The following is a 20,458-nucleotide window of genomic DNA, read 5'->3' on the forward strand; positions in this document are numbered from 1 at the left end:
AAAAGTCTTCTTTCTGTGATTGTACCTCATAAGTCGCATCCACCTTCTCATTTATATGGGCTTTCAGTACAATCAAATTTCAGACATGGAAAGTAATATTTGTAGTAGCATCCATTAATGTAGTTAACTATGTGACGCAACATAATTATTTTGGTTTGAAAAGCCAAATGGGATGTAATCCAGATAAGGCAAGGCACGTGCAATATTATCCAACCCAGAAAGTTTGCATCCCCCACCCTTTTAAACATATTTTGGCAATACAAATTTCATTTGCATACATATTTGGAAATCAGGAGAACAAAAGTGATAGTAGGATGTTAGGATCTAGGGATTTTGATCATGTTCAATGCTGAATTGTAATGATGCTTTCATATTGACAGTGTTTACCATGAGCTCACAAACCATTTATAAGGCTGAAGCTGAAAGAGATTACAACAAAAGCTGCTAGGAGATTGTACACAGGCAGAATTAAGTTAACCGATTTGGCACTTAGCCACTGTGCTAAATTTAACACTCCTTTTTCAATGACGAGGGTAATTTTCTAGTCACATAAAAATATCTTTGCAGTTGCTGCTTTCTTGGAAAAAAAATACCCTACTGTGAAAAAAGTATCCACCTACTAATCTAGAATTCTTCTGCACTTTATTTAGATAACTCATTGAGAATGACTCATTGGCTATAACAGGCAGGAAATCCTGCCTGTATCTTTGGCTTCCTTGCTCCCTTTGGTGTTTAGTCCTTAATCACCCTGCCTCTCCACAACAAAACAAAACCCCCTCCCCATTAAATTATAACTATATACATTTTTTCTCTCCAGGTTTATTTCTCTACAGCTAAGAATTCTGTGACATCTAATATTTATTGGCACATAATCTTTCACGGGTAGAGGCTATCTGATAGACATATGGGCTGAGAGCTCTTCCAGAGCAAACTGGGGGGGGGGGCACACACAAATGTGTATGCGTGTATAGTGAGAGACCAAGTCAAAAGGAAAGGGAGTTCTACTATTAAGTGGCGACCTGTTCCAACTAGCAGTGATGGTGTTTTAATCTATAGTTTTGACACTGTTAACTGAATATCACCGTTGCATCTGCACCATAAATGATACTGTCAGGCTCAAATGATGCTACCTACCTACCTACTTACTCACACTTCAAACTTCAAGCATATTCCCTAAATAATACCAACCATGACATCAAAAATAAGTTATACAATATAGTCAGAAGGCTATTACAGTTGCCAAAATGTCAAAAATCTGCAGACAGATGGCACTCTTTCCATTTTACTGGGAAACACTTTTTCAAATGCAGCAATAAAACAGGAGGTTGTAATCTTTTTGTTAGAGCTGGGTCATTTGCTGAAAAGAATTAGAAAATGGAAGTAGGGCCACCTTTAATCAGACCACAGGCCCATCCAATCCAGTCTTCTGTTTCTACAATGGCCCATCACCGTGTCTGTTGGCATTCCACAGCAGTACATGAGAATGACAGCACATCCTCTCTCATGTTACTCAGAAATTAGTATCAAAAGGATCAGCAGCTCAACAGCTGGAAGCAGATAGCCTTCATCGTTAGTGGCCATTGAGAGTCTTACCATTTGTGAATTTGTATAAAGCCAGATGTGCAGCCACTATTAGAAGTGATTCTGGCAACAAGTTTCACAGTTATACTATGTAGTTTGTAAAGACATCTTCCATTTTACTGGTTTGGATCCTCCCCCATTATGCTAATAATATAAATGGATGCAAACAACATCATTTGTGTCATGATGATTTTCGATAATGTGCCATCAGGTTGGTGTTGACTCTTAGCAACCACATTCTCCATAATTATCCATACCCAAACCAGCCCTTCAGGTTTTCCAATGGTGTACCCATTACTGCTGTAATTGAGTCCATCTACCTGTCAGCTGGTCATTCTCTTCTGTTTCCTTTCACCGTTTCCAACATGACAGACTTCTTAGCCAAGCTTGGTCTTTGTATAAAAATATGATAAATTGTGCCTGGTTATCTGTGCCTTGAGTGAGAACTTTGGATTGATTGTTCTATGATCTATTTCTTTTTTTGTTTTTTCCTTCTGGCTATCCATGGTTTTCTCAGGAGCCTTCTCCAATACCAAAGTTCAAAAGTGTCAATATGCTTTCTCTCCTTATTCTTCAAAGTCTAACTTCTGCTTTCATTGACTTTTTTTACTAGCATTTTCAGATCATTTCCATGTTTGTCTATCAGGGTAGTGTCATCAGCATATGCAGGTTATTGAAGTTTCTTAGTCCAATTTTAAAACCACACTCATTTTCAGCATGTAGTTTGTATCAATAAGGAGAGAGTCTTGTCTCAGTCCCCTGTTGACTTGGAACCAATCTATCTTGCCATGTTCTATCTGTACTGTAGCTTCCTATCCTGTTTCACATGATGTCAATAAGATATTCTGGGTTTCCCATTTTTCTAAGGACATTCCACAGCTTGACATAATTTCACATGGTAGAAAAATAATGCTTTGGATCTTCCAATGCACATTAGAGTCCTACATGGAAAGACAGATGGCAAACTAGTTTTAGAAAAGGCAGAGGACCAAGAAACTTTATTGGTGATGCATGCTGGAGAATTGAGAAAGCCAAAGAACATCAAAAAGAAATTAATACGTGCTTCATTAATTATAAATTATAGCAGCCTGGACAGAAATTTGCTCCATTTCCTTTGAACTCCACTAAATGGGAGTCTCTGAAATTGAGGTTGTTCTAGTCACTTCATTTATTCACCCTTTATATGTAAAAATTTAAGTGCATTCATACCATGAACATGTTCCCAATGGTGAATCTACCATTTTCACAGTAGCATACTGAGTCAGTGTTATCAAGATGTATACTCCAAACTCTAATCTCAAAATCCTTTTCCTGATCAGTCTCTACTAATTCAGCATATATGTGAAATTAGGCACTTTAAAAAAAAACTTTTTTGGTCCAATATGCATCACTTTACATATACATTAAAACACATTTGCTATCTTCATTCCAACTATGTGAAATGATTTTGTGGTATCCACAAACTCAAGTGCATTAGTAGTCATTTCTAATTCCAGATTTATGTCTGAAAGCACATAATATGTTTATCATAGAGGAAAATTAAAGGGTCACCTGGTTTCTATAATTTCTGTTCTGATTATGAGGATCAATTTCTTAAAATGAATATCCAGCCTACTTCGTTAACCAAATGCAGATATAATGCCACCCAGTTCACTGTATTTTATAGTACCATGCATATGGAATAGGTCTGAAAAGTAATGATTGTATAATGATATTTTTACTTAACTGTTTCACAATGCTTAATTTAGAAGCTAAGCTAAATTACAGTATATAAATATTACATACCTTACCAGGACTCCATGGAATATATCAACATCTCAAAAGTTATCCCTTTGATAATCTAGGTGCAGATGATGCTTATCCTGAAATTTCACTGAAAAACGTCTGTTTTGCAAGATAACATCCACGCTGTCCTGAATTTCAGTATATTTTAGTGTAGCTGGGAAAAGGTGATGTGAGGAAAGATTCCCTTATGAACACAACAATACATTTGTTTAAGAGGAGAGAAGAGGAGATGATGGTTGCTTTCTAACTAATCTAATAATTGCTAACGATCTTACATAAAACAAGTGTACAGGGACAATTCTTTTCCTTACATTCCCTTTGCATAAAATGAGCTAACTGTGGTTGAATACATAGCTAGAAACAGAGCTGCAATCATCAATTTTTTCCAGTTAATGGGAGATTTAGTTTTTCCTTGCTGAAAAGTGGGCTACGCTAAAAGAATGCCAAGCTTTATTGTCAGCTCTTTATTTTTATATTCCTTAACACTGTGTATTAAACTTTGGATGGGCAGCCTCTATTTTATTTTCACTAATTCAAACATCTATCAGCCAGAGCCAGATGCAAAATAAAATGAAACACTTATATTTAAATAACCTAGGGAAGCATGCAGGGTTCCTATCAGAACCACCACAGGCAGGTTGAGGTCCTTAAATTTAGGTCCTTAAATTTCTCCCCCATCAGCTTTGCTCACCTAAGTCTACAAAAACAAGAAAGACTCCAATGGCATTAATGGAGGTTCCTTTCTTTATGTACACTCCTGCCTCATAGAAGGGTGATTCAGAATTGAAGTAGTTGTGAAGTTTAGCTAGATGTGAGGTCTAGATCTAGAGTGGTACTTCACATTTGTCCTCTGTTAAAAATAAAAATAACAGGATAAGTTGCATAGTATATATTAAATATAATATGAGATGTATCCCCTTCAGTGTTTCCAGAAGTCATGTACATGTGCAACAAAGTGCTTCTAAGCATGTGCTCAGTCCATGAATTTTAGTATTCAAATGGGAACTTAATAAAATGAAGGTAGTGGGTGGTATTTTCATACCGTGAAGTTTGGGGAATTGAAAAAGTGTGCTGACCTCCTTCAAGTTAACTGGAGATCTACCAGCAGAACCACATACATCTTCTGCTCAGGTTGGGTTAAATTATTTGTTGAGGAGTTCTTTTCAATTGTTACCATTAGAACCCTTCCATACCACCACCACCATCATTTCTACTTTCCAATCCTTAAAAACAATTTGAAGATTACCTGCAATTGTCTTTTCATCTGCTAACTACCTACACTAACAATCACTGCCATGTCTCAATTACTGCATGTCCTAGAGAAATGTCAAAACAATCTCCCTCTCCCCCCCAGGCAAGAGGGAAATAAAATAAATAGCTTGCACCTTTCTCCTCCACATCCAGATGTTCAATATATTAAAGTGTCTGATTGTATACAAAAAAATCCTAGCAGTTAAAGTTCAAGTTTCTTTACTATGGCCAAAGGTCAAAAACATACAAACACTAAAATAATAAAATTACTAAAAAAAATAATAATAATAAGAGCCACAAGAAATATATTAATCCTATGTGGTTATCTCTGTGTGGATTTTATACGCAATATAAGAATATTTAGAAAGCCTACATGAGATCCCATCATTTTTATCTGACAGTAACTACCAGAGGCAGAACAAACTGGAATGTCCTGAAAACTATTAATGGGGCTATATATTGTACATGATGTCTTTATAAAAAATACAGTATAATAAAAAATGAGCTATAGTTTCCATAGAGCTCATTTTGCACAAACAAAGCCAATCTTCATATGGGATTTTCTTATATTTTCTTTCCAGTGCAGCTGTTGGTAACACATTAAAGCATGGTAATGCTATAACTCCCCTGTATTTTGATATTTTAATTTGATTTAAATATATGGCTGCACTGGAGCTAATAGCCTGACTGCTGAGATAAATCCCTCTTGAGAGACAAGTTTGTACTCCTCGCCCTTCTCTATATAAACTGTGACTTGGCCTGGACACAGCCCAGAGGTAATAAAGCTTCTGATGTGTATCTGTATTGATTCAGTTTTAGCAGAATAGAACTTTTCCATTTGGAGATAAATTATCTGCTAAAACTAAGGAAACAAAACCAGTAGGGAAAAGTAATAATTTTAACTACTAACTTAAGATGTTGATCCATATCATACTTTCTATTCTTGACTCAGAACCACATTTGGGTAACAACAAGATACCTGGAATATGTTCCTCAAAAACTTTGATTGCTGGGACTCAAAAGCTGCAACATTATTAAGGGTCCCTACCTGAGCTCTATAAAGCAGCTTGCATTCAAGGTTTGGTTATAAATAATTTACTTGCTAGTACATATACTATAGCACATCTCCAGATCGATAAAAGGTTTTTATGGCCAGAGTTGACTTCTGTCTGCTTGGAGGCACGAAAGAGTCAAATCCTAGGAGGATTTTTTATGGCTTTGTAGGGAGAGACCTTTCCCTTTGAGAGACCTGCTTGAGCAGAAGCTGGAAAATGTGTTGAGACAGTAATCCCTGCATATGGAGAATTGGATTGGCCACAAGTCTCAGCATTCAAAGAAAAGACTAGCTTTGCTAGGTTTTGAATCATTCACTGGTAAGCCAGAAATACATTTCCTTAGCTCTCTCATGCAGTCAGTACTGTAACACTGTAGAGGTCCAGAGCAAAGTCCTGTGAAGTGCCTTTACTCTTTACTCCATCGGTTGCTTTTCTGCAGGAACTCTTTTGATGTACTTTATATGTATTCTTTAATCTACAGCAGTCTTTAACATAGTTATTAACTGGAATCAGTTTCATTCAAATGTGTCACAAATTATGATTTCCAGAAAATTAACCTTGTTAGATTATTGCAGCAAATATAACAAAGAGCACTTTAAAGACTAACAATGTTTTATGCATAAATCTTGACAGAAGAATTTGAGGAAGGATTCTAGTTCATGAGAACTTATCCTCTGATGAAGGTCTCAATCTTGAAGGTGCCACAGGCTTATAAATTGTTGTGAATTCTGATGTAACACTTCAGGCTCTTGCAGATTTGGTGTCTCTTCCAAGGAGGGAAATAATTCATGTAAAAGAACTGATAAAACATTCTATTTTGCCTGTCAAATTACAGGGAAATCAACTGGAAAAATTATCCTGATGGCCCGGAGATATTCTGAAATGGGAAGCTGTTAACTCATGCAAATAGATGATTAACAGACGAGTGGGAGGAAGGGGGATTAGAGGATACCTAAACTGATGCTGTGGTTACTCAGCAGTGGAGCGGCATAACCACTTCAGTTATGGGGCAGGACTACAGAGCAGAAATACAGCAACAGCAGCCCAGAAGGAAGAATCCCTTGGACAGCACTTTATCCTGAATGATTCATCTCAAAACCTGAATATCTCTAGATTACTTAATAGAGTCTGGGGTGCCCGGAGTTCTTAAAAAGCTAGTATAATGGTTATTTGGTGTTTTATGCACCAGGAGTGGATAGTTTTGTAGGAGGGAATGCCATTATTTGCTGTTTTATGCACCAGACTTGGCCTTTGAAGGTATGCCAGGAGTCACACTCCAGAGAGTAATGGATGGGGCCAAACAAAAATTAAAATGTAGGGTTTTGTTTTTTTACATCTAGTTAAATATATTTTACAGAGTTGTTCTCCAGATGTCAATTGAATAATTTTTCTCTTTCCTTTTCACTCTAAAAATGGCAATTGGGGAATAAATTTGAGACATTTCTGGCTTTCAGTCCCTGGGGTTTTTATGTTACCCAGAGGCACTTCTGTCAAGAAACATGTGAATTCATGTTCATGTGCATTTTGGGCATATGTGTGGTCCTCCATTCACTTTTATGGGTGTGACCTACAAATCAACACACACACATCATCTGCACTCAGGAAAAAATATGCATGAAAATATAGCAGAATGCTTGGCAGTGTGGATGGATAGTTATAATACCTCTCCCTCAATGGCTACATGGTAACTGAAACAACTGACTCTCATACTCAGTCCAGTTTCCTGTTTTCTAATGGCATTTTCATTTTGTCTGGACTTAATTCCAGCTCTCTTTTCCTCATACAACCCATTGAACCCACTGAACTTAGGCAATGTTCAATGGTGTCTTGTCCTCACCAACAGCAGTGCTAGTACAAACTGGCCACTCTCACAGTGTAAATTCTATCAGGACTGTAGTGCTATACATTATAAAAAAGGAGTATGTGCTGCAAAACTATCATTAATCATAAATTCATTCTATAATTGATTCCTTCAGTAAACATAGCCTAAATGCAGCCATAAGGGCATGGAGCTTGTGCACACTCCTGGATCTATAGCTGTCACACACAATCAAGAGCATGGAAGTAGCAGCAGTTTCCCCAGTAAAACTGTGTTGAAATCAACTATATGTTGTTATACCTGCATCAGTGATATAACTACCATAACCCCTGTAGATAAGCTGACCCTGGAATTTTTAACAAAAATACCATGAAAAATGTGCCATCCATGGATAAGCCAACCCACATTTTTCATGGTATTTTGGTTAAAAATTCAAGGCTCTTTTTATCTGTGGATGGGCTTCTTCACAAGGATATACGGGATATACAGGTACTTTAAAAAAGCATTACCGTATATAATTGTGAATAAGTTCATCCATGGATACGGCAAACCCAATTTTTGGGGTGTATTTTGGCACCTAAAATTCTCAGCTTATCCACAAATATATATGGTATTTAATCAGTGAAATGGAAAGAGAGAAGATACAGCAAATAATATAACTATCTCTAGCACAAGAAATGGATCTCTTGCAACCTTGTGTGCCTAATTTCTTCATCAAGAAGCTACATCTGGCAACATTTTTAGAGTTAGCAATGCAAGAGCAGGAGGTAACGGAGGAAGCCCCTTCAAAAATCCACTGGTGCTACATTGCTGGATTTTATGCCTTCTTGCTAAGAGCCACAGCAGTCACAACAATGGTCAGTCAATTCCTCTGTGGATAATTTGTGGAACTTTTGAGACACTAAAGTAAGAATCCACCTCAGGAAAGCTCCAAGTTTTACTTTACTTTATTCATTCCATCAGTGTGATACAAGCAAAACTAAAAATGCACTCATTTTCAGCAGCAACTGATCCACTGCAAACTTGTGTAAAGTCATTGACCTAGAATCTCTTTTATGACACATGAATTTTCATGGTTCTGTACATTTTAATTTCTCCAGGCTGCTCAGGAAACTAGGCAGAATACAGTCATTCCTTATTATTTGCCTGGTGTTAGCCTTTTCTAATGAATTTAGTTTCTGTTTAATATAGATTTATGTTATTGATATTTGAAACAAATGTCTTGACATAAGAAAAGAAGAAATTAATAAAATAATCTGTTTTATTTGTGATTCCTTTTCATATCAGGTGGGTAGGTGGTGGGACTGAACACTCTTTCCATGATTGATCATTCAGTCAACCAGTTGTCAGACGATAATTGCCAAAATGCCATGGAAGCCGTCTTACACTGTCTCTTGCCTCAATGAGCCATTGTTGTCTCTCTCAGTAGGGCTCTTTTTGAAATTGAAGGCCACAAATGGTGTGGGACCATGACCATGAAGTGGGTGGGGCTCAGAAAAGCTAAAATTAGAAATAACAATAAAGCACAGTTAATATAATTAATTCCCGTATGTTCAGAATGCCCCCTTTTGTCACACTTAACATTACTATTCAACCTTAACTAGCAAAGAAACAGAATTGAAATTAGCAGAATTTCTTCCTTACTGAACATTTTTGGAATTATGCAGCAAATTGTAATAAATGACTAAGACAAGGCTAGGGAATGTGTTGCCTGTGGGTATTGGAAGGCCCACAGACACTGTCCTGGTTGCCTGTCAAGCTCCTTGTCCCCGCCACTCCATCAATAAAAACAATTAAACAGGACTCTGGAATTTATAAGGCATTTATTTACAAGAAAGCCTCTGAGTCTGCATAGGCATTTAAAATTATAGATGGGTGGTTCCAACCCAGTATTTTGTTTGAAGGAGTACACACTTGTCTAGAAAAAAAGGCAGAGGCATGCTGGGATTGGTGAGGTGGCAAAGAACAATTTTACTAATTTGCCTTCCGTTAAACGAGTAACTGTTGGGATCATGTAAAACATCGCAGCCATTGTGTGAATGGTCTAATTCCTTTCTCAGGGACATTTTTGATGCTATTCATGACACTCTGTCAAAATTCTAAAAGCTCTCATTTGAACACACATTGCCTCCCACTATATGAAGATCATGATCAGATGTCACAAACACATCTAAAATCCCATCTTCAAGATGTAAAATCTCATCCCACACTGAATATCCTAATTGCTTGTAAATGTATAGATTTTAAAACTATATGTAGATTGAGATAAAACACTAAATTATGAAGTGTGAGAAGAAGATAAAGTAGTTCTAAAATAAGTTTCCTCCCTGACATTATAACTTATTCGTTTACAGATGATTGCTTCTTTTCAAAGCAATACTTGTTTCTAATTAGTGCTTTCAACAATGAATTTAACCAGCATCCATATGCATTTATTATAAATGTTGCAAGGTATCAGCTCAGATGTTGGTATAGTATCTGACTAGATATTATGCCAATTGAATTGTTAGGGTGATTTTTCTTTAGGAGTAGTTTGCAATTGGAAGAACATGTATGATTCCTAAGCTCTTCCTTTTTATTACATAACAGCTGTTTCCCAGATGAAATCTATCTGCAATCAGATTCTGCTTGAAGTTTACAGAAATAAAAATGCAGACTGCAAAAAAATCACTATAATAGTTAAACATGAGATATACCATTTTTTAACATCTGCACAAATATTATAGCTTATCTAGCAAACTTTCCTTTTTGATAATAATACATAGACATTTGTATATGGTTTAAGCATATTTTAAATTCCATAGTTAATTTTATTTTTGTACACCTGTTTAATCAACCCAAAGTGTATTTGGGAATCAATCATTCCTGCCTCAAATGTGAACTGCAAGAGCATATAGAAAAGTTTTCAATTCAAAACTGTTGCTTTATTTCAGCATTTCAATTCTGCCATTCAGGAATGCCCTCTCAATGTAGTTCACATTAAGTTAAAACATAAACCTGATTTAACATATCATGTTAAAAATGTAGGAAGATATAACATAAAATCCACTATTATCTCTAAAATGTACAAATATTGACAGATCAGCTATTGAAAATGATATATGTGCAAAAGAATTTATTTAAAAAATTGTTCTTCCCTTCCAACTATGGGTCAAGATACAATTCTTCAGTATCCCCACCATCCCTCCAAAATAATTGGGTAATTAGGGGATTACTATAATTTATGTTCTGCTACTCCACATGTCTGTGGCTTCAACAGAATTACATGATAAGAAAGCCTACTCAACTCACTCTTTTTTTTGTGAGAAAACAAAAACGCTTCCTCTGTGAAATCAATTGGAGGATCAAAGGATTCAGTATATTACATTTTCAGAAAGTTGCTCACCAAATGTATTCTGTCATCTCTGGAGATACACTTGAGAAAAAGAAGCTCCTTCCAATAAAACTTTGGCTTGAAGCAATTTTCAGAATAAATGAGGTAATCTAAAAGTTAATAAAACTAGTGAGACATTTTTAGATTGTCAATTCTCATTCATTTGTCAATTGCAGTTTATAATATAGATGACTACGAGATTTCACAACATAAGAATTCATGGTTTAGGCAAAAGCCCAATCGTGATAAAATGTTAGTCAGGAGCTATCTTGACAGCCCAGTGAGACATGATGTGAATTGCATTCTCATACAAGCAGCTGGATTGAGGGAAGTTTATTTACATTCAGATACTTAAAGGGGAAGTGACTGCCATCTACAGTTCTTTTTTTAATATCACTCATTATCCAGCTGAGTGGGAACACTGGAAAGTGTTTTCCAGCACAATCCATTATTTGCTGTTTTGCTAACAGGACAGGATCTTTTTTACTAAGCACCAAAATGATGCCTGAAGCAGAAGACCTCAGTTTTGATTGAAGATCATTTGCCATCTCAGAATTAAAATAGGTTTTGCCTTCTGCAACTTGTTTTTGTTTAGCTTTAGTGGAATTTGCCCTCCCCCCCAAAAAACAACCCAACAACATATTTTTCCATTTGCTAACACAGCTTTTCACTTGTTTTGCAATATAGCTGGCTGGATAATTACAGACAGTCTACATTTATAGTCTTGCAGTAACTTGTGAGTCATAACAACTAAAGTGATACATTATCTACCAGAGAACTTTTGCTGCTTTGCAGTAATTTCAATATAGTTGGCTTTTATTTTGTCTTTGTGAATTAGAAACTTCATTGTAAACTACAAGGGATAATGACAGAACAAATTAAGAGTCATAAAAGTTCACTGCTCCTAACGGTACTGTGTGCTCGTGATCATAAAACAGCACCACTTACCCTATGATATATGAAGACAGAATGGTTCAGAATCATAGGGAAAAAGAAATGTTCTTATGCAATACGATCTCAATTAATTACTTAATTAACAAACTTTTATATGCTGCCTACTCAAAAATATAAAAAAGTATGAAAGCATACTACTTGAATGAAATCAAAATAAAAGACCCATGAATACAGCCGGCCTCTGCACCAACAGCTACTCCATCTTGCTGAGATTCAGTCTGAGTCTGTTTCACCTCACCCCAACCTGTCCCTCACATCCTCCAGGCACCAGGTCAAATTTCCAGGACATATTGTCTCTACACAAGAATGTGTGGACAAGATAATTCACACTTGACAAAAGATTCCTCTACCTTTGATCTCATTGAATCAAATGTTAAAAGGTACTTTAGAATCATTTCAGTTAATATATTATTAGCAGGCTGAATTCTGTGCTTTGGATAAATTAATCTGCTAGAAAATAAGTTACAATTCATATGTTTCTTCCAAGAACACAGAAAGTCTCGCTAAGTTCAATTGCCTGTAATCCTCCTAAACAGAGAAGTAGAGCTGCTATTTCATTGTTTAAAATCTTGAGACGGAACACAAAAATGTGAAACGCGTTTGTAGGGTCACTATTTTTTGAAGAATAGCAATGACCCTGATATGAAGAGATATTAAGATAATAAGCTCATTTATAGCTATCACAGATCTATCACTTTTCAGATGAAAGATTCATTTCCTGGTTAGATTCAAAGTGTGTATGGGAATTTAAAGACGACATTGATGAAAGGAAAAATCCCTGGCATTTTTTGTTATAAAGATCTCATGTAGAATGACTATGGGAAGATTAAAGATTACTCAAGGCCTTGTAAAATTTGGTTTTTGGTGATTTGGGGTTTCATTTCAAAAGCAGACTCTAAAAAGAACAAAAAAGGTAGTGGCGAAACAATCTTCTTAACTTACTCCCTTCCTATCATTTCTTTTCTCAAACTTGTACCCAGCTACTAGGCTGCTTTCTCATCCATTTTATGTGTGTACATATACATGTATATGTGTGTGAGTGTGCGTGTGTATTCTTATCCTGCATTTGAAAATAATTTCCAAATTTTAATTTTAAAATGAATTGTTGCAGGGGTAGTGGGGCAGAACAAAAAACACAATGGATCATCCATCTTATAGTCTGAGAAACACTGGGAGTTGTCATTCAGTAATGTCTGCAAAGTTGCAATTTCCACATCCCAGCTGTATACCAAAGCTTTTGGCACTACTTAGAAAATTAGTTTCCTAGGTAGCCGGACCCAATTAAACAATAGTTTTTGCAGTTTGCAACTGACTGATTCTCTCTTTTCTTAGTACCGAAATGAAACAATTGTTGAACTACTAAAGTGATAAGCTCCTGTTTTACAATAAGGCCCAAAGGAACTACCATGTGGTAGATATTAATGTTCTTTGAAGTATTATCAGTCAAGATTCTGTATTTTTTAAAATTATCCAGCTTGAGGCTCATGTGGATTTATTTCCTTCTTTAAATGAAGTCTTGTACAGCTTCCAAAAACATTTAAACATGTCCTCAGCAAATGGGTAGAATTGTGAAAAGAAAAACTATAGTATGAACAAAAACTGAGGATGAAGGGTTTAGCCAAGTGAACTGGGAGACGATACTAAGGATGAAATGCAAGATTGGCATCAAGATAGTGTTTGTGATGCAAAACAAGTGCTAGATTCCAAGGCCAAGCTGTCAAAAAGCTTATATGCACAAAAAGACAAACTTTTAATTTCTTTACTCCTTAGCATTATATGCTAAGATGTGAGCGTATAATGTCTTTCTGTTGAATTTATTTAGATAATTTTTACTAAGCTATAATTCTTGCTTTGTAAGTTATGATCTCAGAGTAAGTAAACAGAGAACAAAATTACCAATTTTCTGTCATGGCATTTCTTAATTTATAGATTATTTATTCAAAAGCCTATTAATTAGTAGAAATTGATTTGATAATTGAAATCATTCTTAGGGAACTCTGACACATATTTATACATAACATTAAATACACATAGGGAAAGCACATTGTATCAGATGTTCAGATTAAAAAAAAGATTTCATCAAAGGATTATTGTGATCTGCTATGCCTTTTCCAAGAAATAATCAATAATATTTTACAAGGATGATGAAGAGATTACTGTATGGATGCACTATTGGCAATATAGTGACTTATCTTTTCCCCGCACTTCTGCATTATTTATTCATTAGATGTATCACTCAGGAGCTCAGGCAGCATACGTAGTGCTGCCTTCTCATATTTATTCCCCAAACAGTTCTCTGAGCTACTTTGGGCCGAGAGTAATCCGCCTGTAGTTGCTCAGTGAGCTTCTGTGAGTGACAGTTGACTAGAAACTGCTTATATTTACAGGCTATTACAGGTAACAGATATTGGAATTAGTAGCCCAGATTTGTTAATCTTTGTTCTTGTCCACCTCTGGAGGACTCACCTTTTGTCTGCCTTTTTTGTATACTCTGCTTCTGACTCCTCTTCCACAGGGCTACCAAATCTGGGCTGCAAAAAATCCAGAGGAGTATTTCTTTGCTGTTCAGCTGGATTTTTGCAGCCTGGATCTGGTGGCCCTACTTATTCCCCTGAGTCATGAGGATAAGGCAGCAAGATTACACCCAGGAAAGAGACTGGTTGGCTGCCCCCAGGAGTCTGAATGCACTTGTATGCCTTTGTTCTTCTGAACCAAGCCTCCTACCTTTCTTCTTTTCCCTCCCTCCCTCCCTTCCTCCCTTCCTTCCTTCCTTCCTCTTCCTCCATGCCTTTGTTCTTCTGAAGCAAGCCTCCTGCCTTTTTTCTTCTCCATGCCTTTCTTCTTCTTCATTCTTCTTCTTCCGTGCTGTTCTTCTTTCTCTTGATAGAGTGCAAGTACAAAGTTAAAAAACTTAAATTTGACTGCTGTCATTACCTGCTAGTAAGAAAGCTAAACATCCCATATACTGTTGTCCATTTCTAATCACAATGACAAGAAAATGTTAACACATGGTCAATCCTTGCATTGTAATATCACAAACAAATACGAAAGGGGCAAAGTTTTCATTGTGATTTCATGACATGCATTTGTTGCTAGTCCCCTTTGTGTCTTCCTGAAGACACCTAATATTCCTTGTGGGTATATATGGGGATGGTGGTGAGAAAATAGAAAATTGACTATTGTATGAGAAAACATGGAATATATATGTGGGCATGAATATGTGAGAAGGGAGAGTCTATATAGATTAGTACATATCTTAATATTACTCTTCATTGATTTGGGGGCTTGTAGTTGGAAGTGCAACTGTCTATATCTACATCTATCAATATCTATCAATATCTATATCATCTATTTATATCTATCTAATTCCCCATCAGTGCCCTTTTTTTCTTTGAGTCATTCCTTAGACACACTGTCCTGTTGTTTAGGGCATTTTAATGGCCAACCTCTATGCAGTATAGATAGGTTCAGAAGTTTAAAATCCAGAACATAGGCAAGGGAATTAGGCTGCATATAGCTATGTATGGTTAGGAAGAAAAGTTATGAGTAAATGAAGGATGAGCCAAGGATCTGATAGGACATTGAATGTAATGGGATTTGGGTGATAGCCTGAATTATCTGCAAATATCTCTTTTTATTATATAACTCTAAAAATGTCCATGAGTACAACTATCAGTGTATGTCACTATCACTGCTGATCACACTTTCAATTCCTGTTCTGGGTCAGCAATGAAGCAGAATGGGGGTTTAGTCTGTATAGGCAGTGGGAAGAGCCATTCTATGCCATATCTCCCCTCTACCAGTTCTCTCCTTTCTACTTAACTTGCCTCCCACAACTAGACAAGTTCAAGGATGAGAAGAGACTTTACTGCCTCCACCTTTCTTCCCCACTTTCTTTGGACTAGGTGACAACAAAGCAAGGAGAGCGAAGGAGGGCAAGCTGGTCTTCTGCTGACACTTCTCTGGTTCTATCGGACCTAGTCTAACCTGTAAAAGTGAAAGACATTTGCACTTACATTTTGCCTGTGGTGCAGAGTGGAAATGACAGAAGTTTGGGACAAACCTTTTGTAACATTTCAGTGAACAAAGATGTTAGTGCCCTGCACAATGAGCTACCAATGACCTCATAATCTGCAGTATTAGTGCAAAATATTGACTTGTCCTTCCTGTTTCAACAAGCACTGGAAACCACAACTGCTCCTCTTCCACACTTTGCTTCTCCACCACCACATTTTCCACTACCTTCCACCCCCATACATTGGTTCTCAACCAGACAGAAAGTAATTCAGCCTCTGCCTAAACATCTCCAATGAAAGGCAATTTGTCTATTCTGTAACAGCCTATTTAAACAGGTCTTATTGTTAGTAACAATAAGTAAATTTAGTAAATTTCACATAACAATCACTGAAATCTACTTTCCTGAAATTTCCATCCACTAGTGTAATGAGAAGTAGGAATAACCTTGAGGAACAGAAGGAAGAATTGCAATCAAGACAAAGTCAGAAAAAAGAAATTTGAGTCCAAGGCAGAAATGTAATTTGAGAAAGTGTCTCACACTTGAACCTCCCTAGTTCTCATAAGAATAAAGGGAGGGAGGAGAGAAGCATATTCAGACTTGCAAGATTCTGTTACTATAACTTTATAATAAAAGTAGTATTAGCATTCATAACTTTGAATTTCTAATTTGGTCCACCTCAAAGGCTGACTAGTTCTAATCATGGGTGTCTACAGAGGTGGCATTAGAGGGGCAAACAATGGTATACACATGATGATGTCATAATGCTGCCATTTATGTACTTGTTTAGGTGCCATGACACAAATCTATAACTGTGGCAATGGCATGATGATGTAATCCTGAGCATGTTATTATTTTCACAACATTGCAATTTGTTGTGGATACCACAGTTTTAGTGTCCAAAGAGGTTCCTTCCTAATGCATGTAACTCCATCATTCCTAGCTAGAACCTATTACAGAAATTAGTGAACTGAACTTTCACCTGGGTTTGGCTGAAAATATGAGCTAGCCAACTGAACTATTGTCCAGGAAAAAAAAAAAATCTGCTTCATAGTTCCAATTAGGTTTCAGTTCAGTTCTTAGTTTTTTCATCATGAATGTGATGGGCCTTAATGTTTCCCCTGCACGCTCCATGAGACCCCAACCTACCCTGCTGTTGCTTTTCTTCTTCCAAATGTACTTGTTGAGGGTGGGAATATCAACAACAGCCTTAAGAGGCCTGTGGTAGATATCCAGATGAGAGGTATCCCTCCTTTCCTCTGAGATGTGTAGCAATTTCAGTGTGTTGTGAACAGCAACAATACAAGCAAAGGAATAGTGGGGTTATCATAGTCATTTACCAAGCTGTGTGGCACAATTACAGAATTCTAAGCAGGGAGGAAAGTAAATGTTACCCAGAGAACTCCATTGTTGGAGCCACCAAGGACAGGACTAGCTTCAATGGCAGCATCTAGGGTCGTGGGGTGATATTCTGCAGAAGTGAAACTTAATAGAATTTATATTACCAAACACTTATTAAAGACTAAATTGGCATTACAAGATCTCTTTATAGGTTCCAATTGTGTTAGATAGATCACAATATGCCTAAATTGACCAGGAAGGAGCATACACATTGACTGAAGAATGCATGATCCATTTGGATGTCCTTTTGATCACATTATGAAGCCCTTAGGCAGGGTCAAAGCAAACACAGTAGGAGATCATTTTGAATGGTATCTCTTTATACTCCTGCAGTAGTTAAATCAGTTCCTAATTTTTTTCGATGTAGCTAAAGGTGACTATAAATCTTTTGAAAAACTATTTGGCAAATATGAGTAAAATAGGCTTTAGCATATGATAAATTTAAGGATGATTGAAGGTGAATGGCCATGGGAATAAAGGCAGTTATGCCATTGCATATTCTTGTGTTCCTGAGAGGGGGAAATAAAAAAGAAAATTTATAGAAGCTCATGATTTATTAAGACAAATGAATAATAGTATTTTATGCTTTGTTCTTTGTCAAAAATTACAACACTAATAATAATACAGTGACGATGCAAATTTGTAATATTCTACAGAAGTCCTTGAAGACTTCTGAATTTCAGAACTAAAGAATACCTAAGGAATAACATACACTAATTTGTAATTTCCCTGACTGGTTTCTTTCTTTTGCTACCAAGTTCAGAAAAAATATATTTAAATGGAACACTAAAAGGATTCTCAAAATCCTCTTGATTGGAAAACATGTTTTTCATGTTGTGTTGAATTTCAAGGTTCAATTTTTGTTACAAAACTTGCCAATATCAAATGTTTTAAACATTTTAAAATTCCATACTTTCTCCTCTTTCACATTTTTTTCAGTCTTTCTTGAAGGATTAGTACTCAAAAGGAGAGCTGACAATTGCTCATACTGCTGAGGCAACTCGGAAAAAATTGCCAAGTGATCTAATCCATCACCTCTGATTGTCTAGTGCTTACATGCAACAAGACAAATAAAATCCAAGTAAATTTTATAAATGGGGTACTTTATGTTACAGGCCATCAGTTTTAACTAATTGCTATTAATTCAATGAGTTATATTATACCATTATTTTTGGAATGTGATTTCTGATAGTCACGTATATACATACTGTATATGGATACACAGATGGAAGTGCACATATTTATTTGAGTGGGGATGAATCTACAGAACTTGTTTCAGTTGCTGTGGCAGCTGGGCAAGCCGGACATTGCAGAAAATGTTTGTTCCAGTTTATAATTTTTTCTCCTATCTATTCTCCCTCGGGGGAAATTGTCTAAATTCAGGATCATATTCATTTGGAGTAATGATAGTAACAATGATGACATAATATCCCTATTTTCTTCTTTTTCTGGGATCTCCTCATCTCTCCCCCCCCCCTTTTTTTAAAGCATGGGAATACTTTGTTTTCTTAATTGTTCTTCAGCACCTGGAGAAATATAGGCATAATATTGAAGGCTGTAGGCAATTCATGATGCAGAGTTATAGAAATGATTGAAAATTAAAGGCGTACACAGATCCCCCCCATTACTGGCAGTTTTGTTGTTTAGAAGCAAGAGGATAGCATCTGTTCTTTCTCCTTGGACCCTCTGCTGTGGCATTTGATATTCCCTGAGCCAAGTAACAGGAATGGCAAATGGATGTCAGTTTGCCCCTCCCTTTCCCAGTATGGATCTTATTTCAGATGTCGTCTCTCGGTACTCTTTATTTCATTGTCAGCCCTGTTGTTTTGGCAAGGGGAAAATATTCCCTCTGTCCTGGTATTCATTCCTTTGTGAACAGTTTTGAACCATTCCACTAGAAAGAGGTAAAAAATGTTACAAATGTGAAACTTATTTTTCAAGCAGCTGAAATATGTGAAGCTCAGCTTGTGTTATAGCTTAGCACAATATTTTCCCCAATGTAATATGATGTGAAGATGTAATACAATCATTCCTTAGCTGTTAAGCTAATTCTATGTGCCTAGATATATGCTATAGCCACCATTATTTCTATCTTCTAGCAATCATTTTGCTGCACAACAGAGGTCTGAATTTCCACATATTTTTGACAGAGCCTCAGTCCCACTGAGAAACATAGACAATGCTGTAAATAGCCTTTCTGTTTGAGTGCCTACTTCACAAAGCAATTGCAGACTTTATTTGGATCATCACAATGATGAGAAAATAATATTTGAGGAAACTATCTTTAGAACATGAATATCCCATAATCATTCAACTGTATATAATAATATTGGCTTACTTTGTATACACATTAAAATCATTTGAAGGGGGATAGCTGAGGGCCATTTGATGGGAATACAATGATATCACTGAAGGAGGCAAGTCCACAATGTTCGACCTCTCAAACTTTTGAGTTTTTTTAATCAAACAGGTGATTTCCCCTATTTGAATCTTAGTGCCTTTATTTTACTTTTGCTCCTCAGCTGAAGAAAATTGCACCATTGCTATTTGGATTGCCTCCAACATTTGGAGCATGATATTGGAGGATCTAGTAGATGCAAATAAAATATTGGTGCAAGATTTAAGGTTCCCACTTTGCTCCTAAAAACAAGCCCAGCCGCTTCCAGCTGAAAATGTTGACTCTGCACACATTGGTGATATCCTAATATTTTATTTATTTATTTTTATTTAATCACCACATTTATATAGCCACCCATCTCACAAAGTGACTCTGGGTGGTGTACAACAATTAAAATAAAATAACAAGTGAATAAAAACAGGTATTATAAAAAGATAAAAAGTTATTAGAATAAAAACATTATCACAAATTTTAAAAAAAGATTAAAAAAAAGATTTTAAAATATACAAACTCCACGGAGAAAGCAGAATATAATTACAGTGGAGCCATCTAAGAATGTCTCTAGTTCCCAAAGACCCCCAGGCCTGATGACACAACCAGGCCTTGAGGAACTTCCTAAATGACAGCAGGGAAGGGGTGAGCCTCACTTCAGGGGGGAGAATGTTCCACAAGGAGGGAGCCACGGCAAAGAAGGCCCGCCTCCTGGGACCCACCAAATGCAAGTCCCTGGCTGATGGAATGCATAGTATACCTTCCCTGCTGGATCTAACGGGGTAGGCTGATGTGATCAGGGAGAGGCGGTCCTGCAACTAACCTGGACCCATGC

The 20,458-nt window shown here is 36.5% G+C and overlaps 1 long non-coding RNA gene across 1 annotated transcript in view; it reads right to left on the minus strand.

Moving 5' to 3' along the window:
* Positions 1–8,243: 8,243 nt before the first annotated feature.
* LOC148213724 (uncharacterized) overlaps positions 8,244–20,458 on the minus strand; it is a 136,561-nt gene continuing 124,346 nt past the window's right edge. The window contains exons 2-3 of the long non-coding RNA XR_015794036.1: positions 10,877–10,974; positions 8,244–8,991 (exon numbers count right to left, since the gene is read on the minus strand). This is a non-coding gene — a long non-coding RNA (uncharacterized LOC148213724). The remainder of the gene's footprint in view (positions 8,992–10,876; positions 10,975–20,458) is intronic.

Source organism: Python bivittatus, unplaced genomic scaffold, assembly GCF_059951505.1.
Source record: "Python bivittatus isolate LINGU-HERP-01145 unplaced genomic scaffold, Pbiv_v1 ctg000840_np1212, whole genome shotgun sequence".
In the NCBI taxonomy this organism is placed as follows: domain Eukaryota; kingdom Metazoa; phylum Chordata; class Lepidosauria; order Squamata; family Pythonidae; genus Python; species Python bivittatus.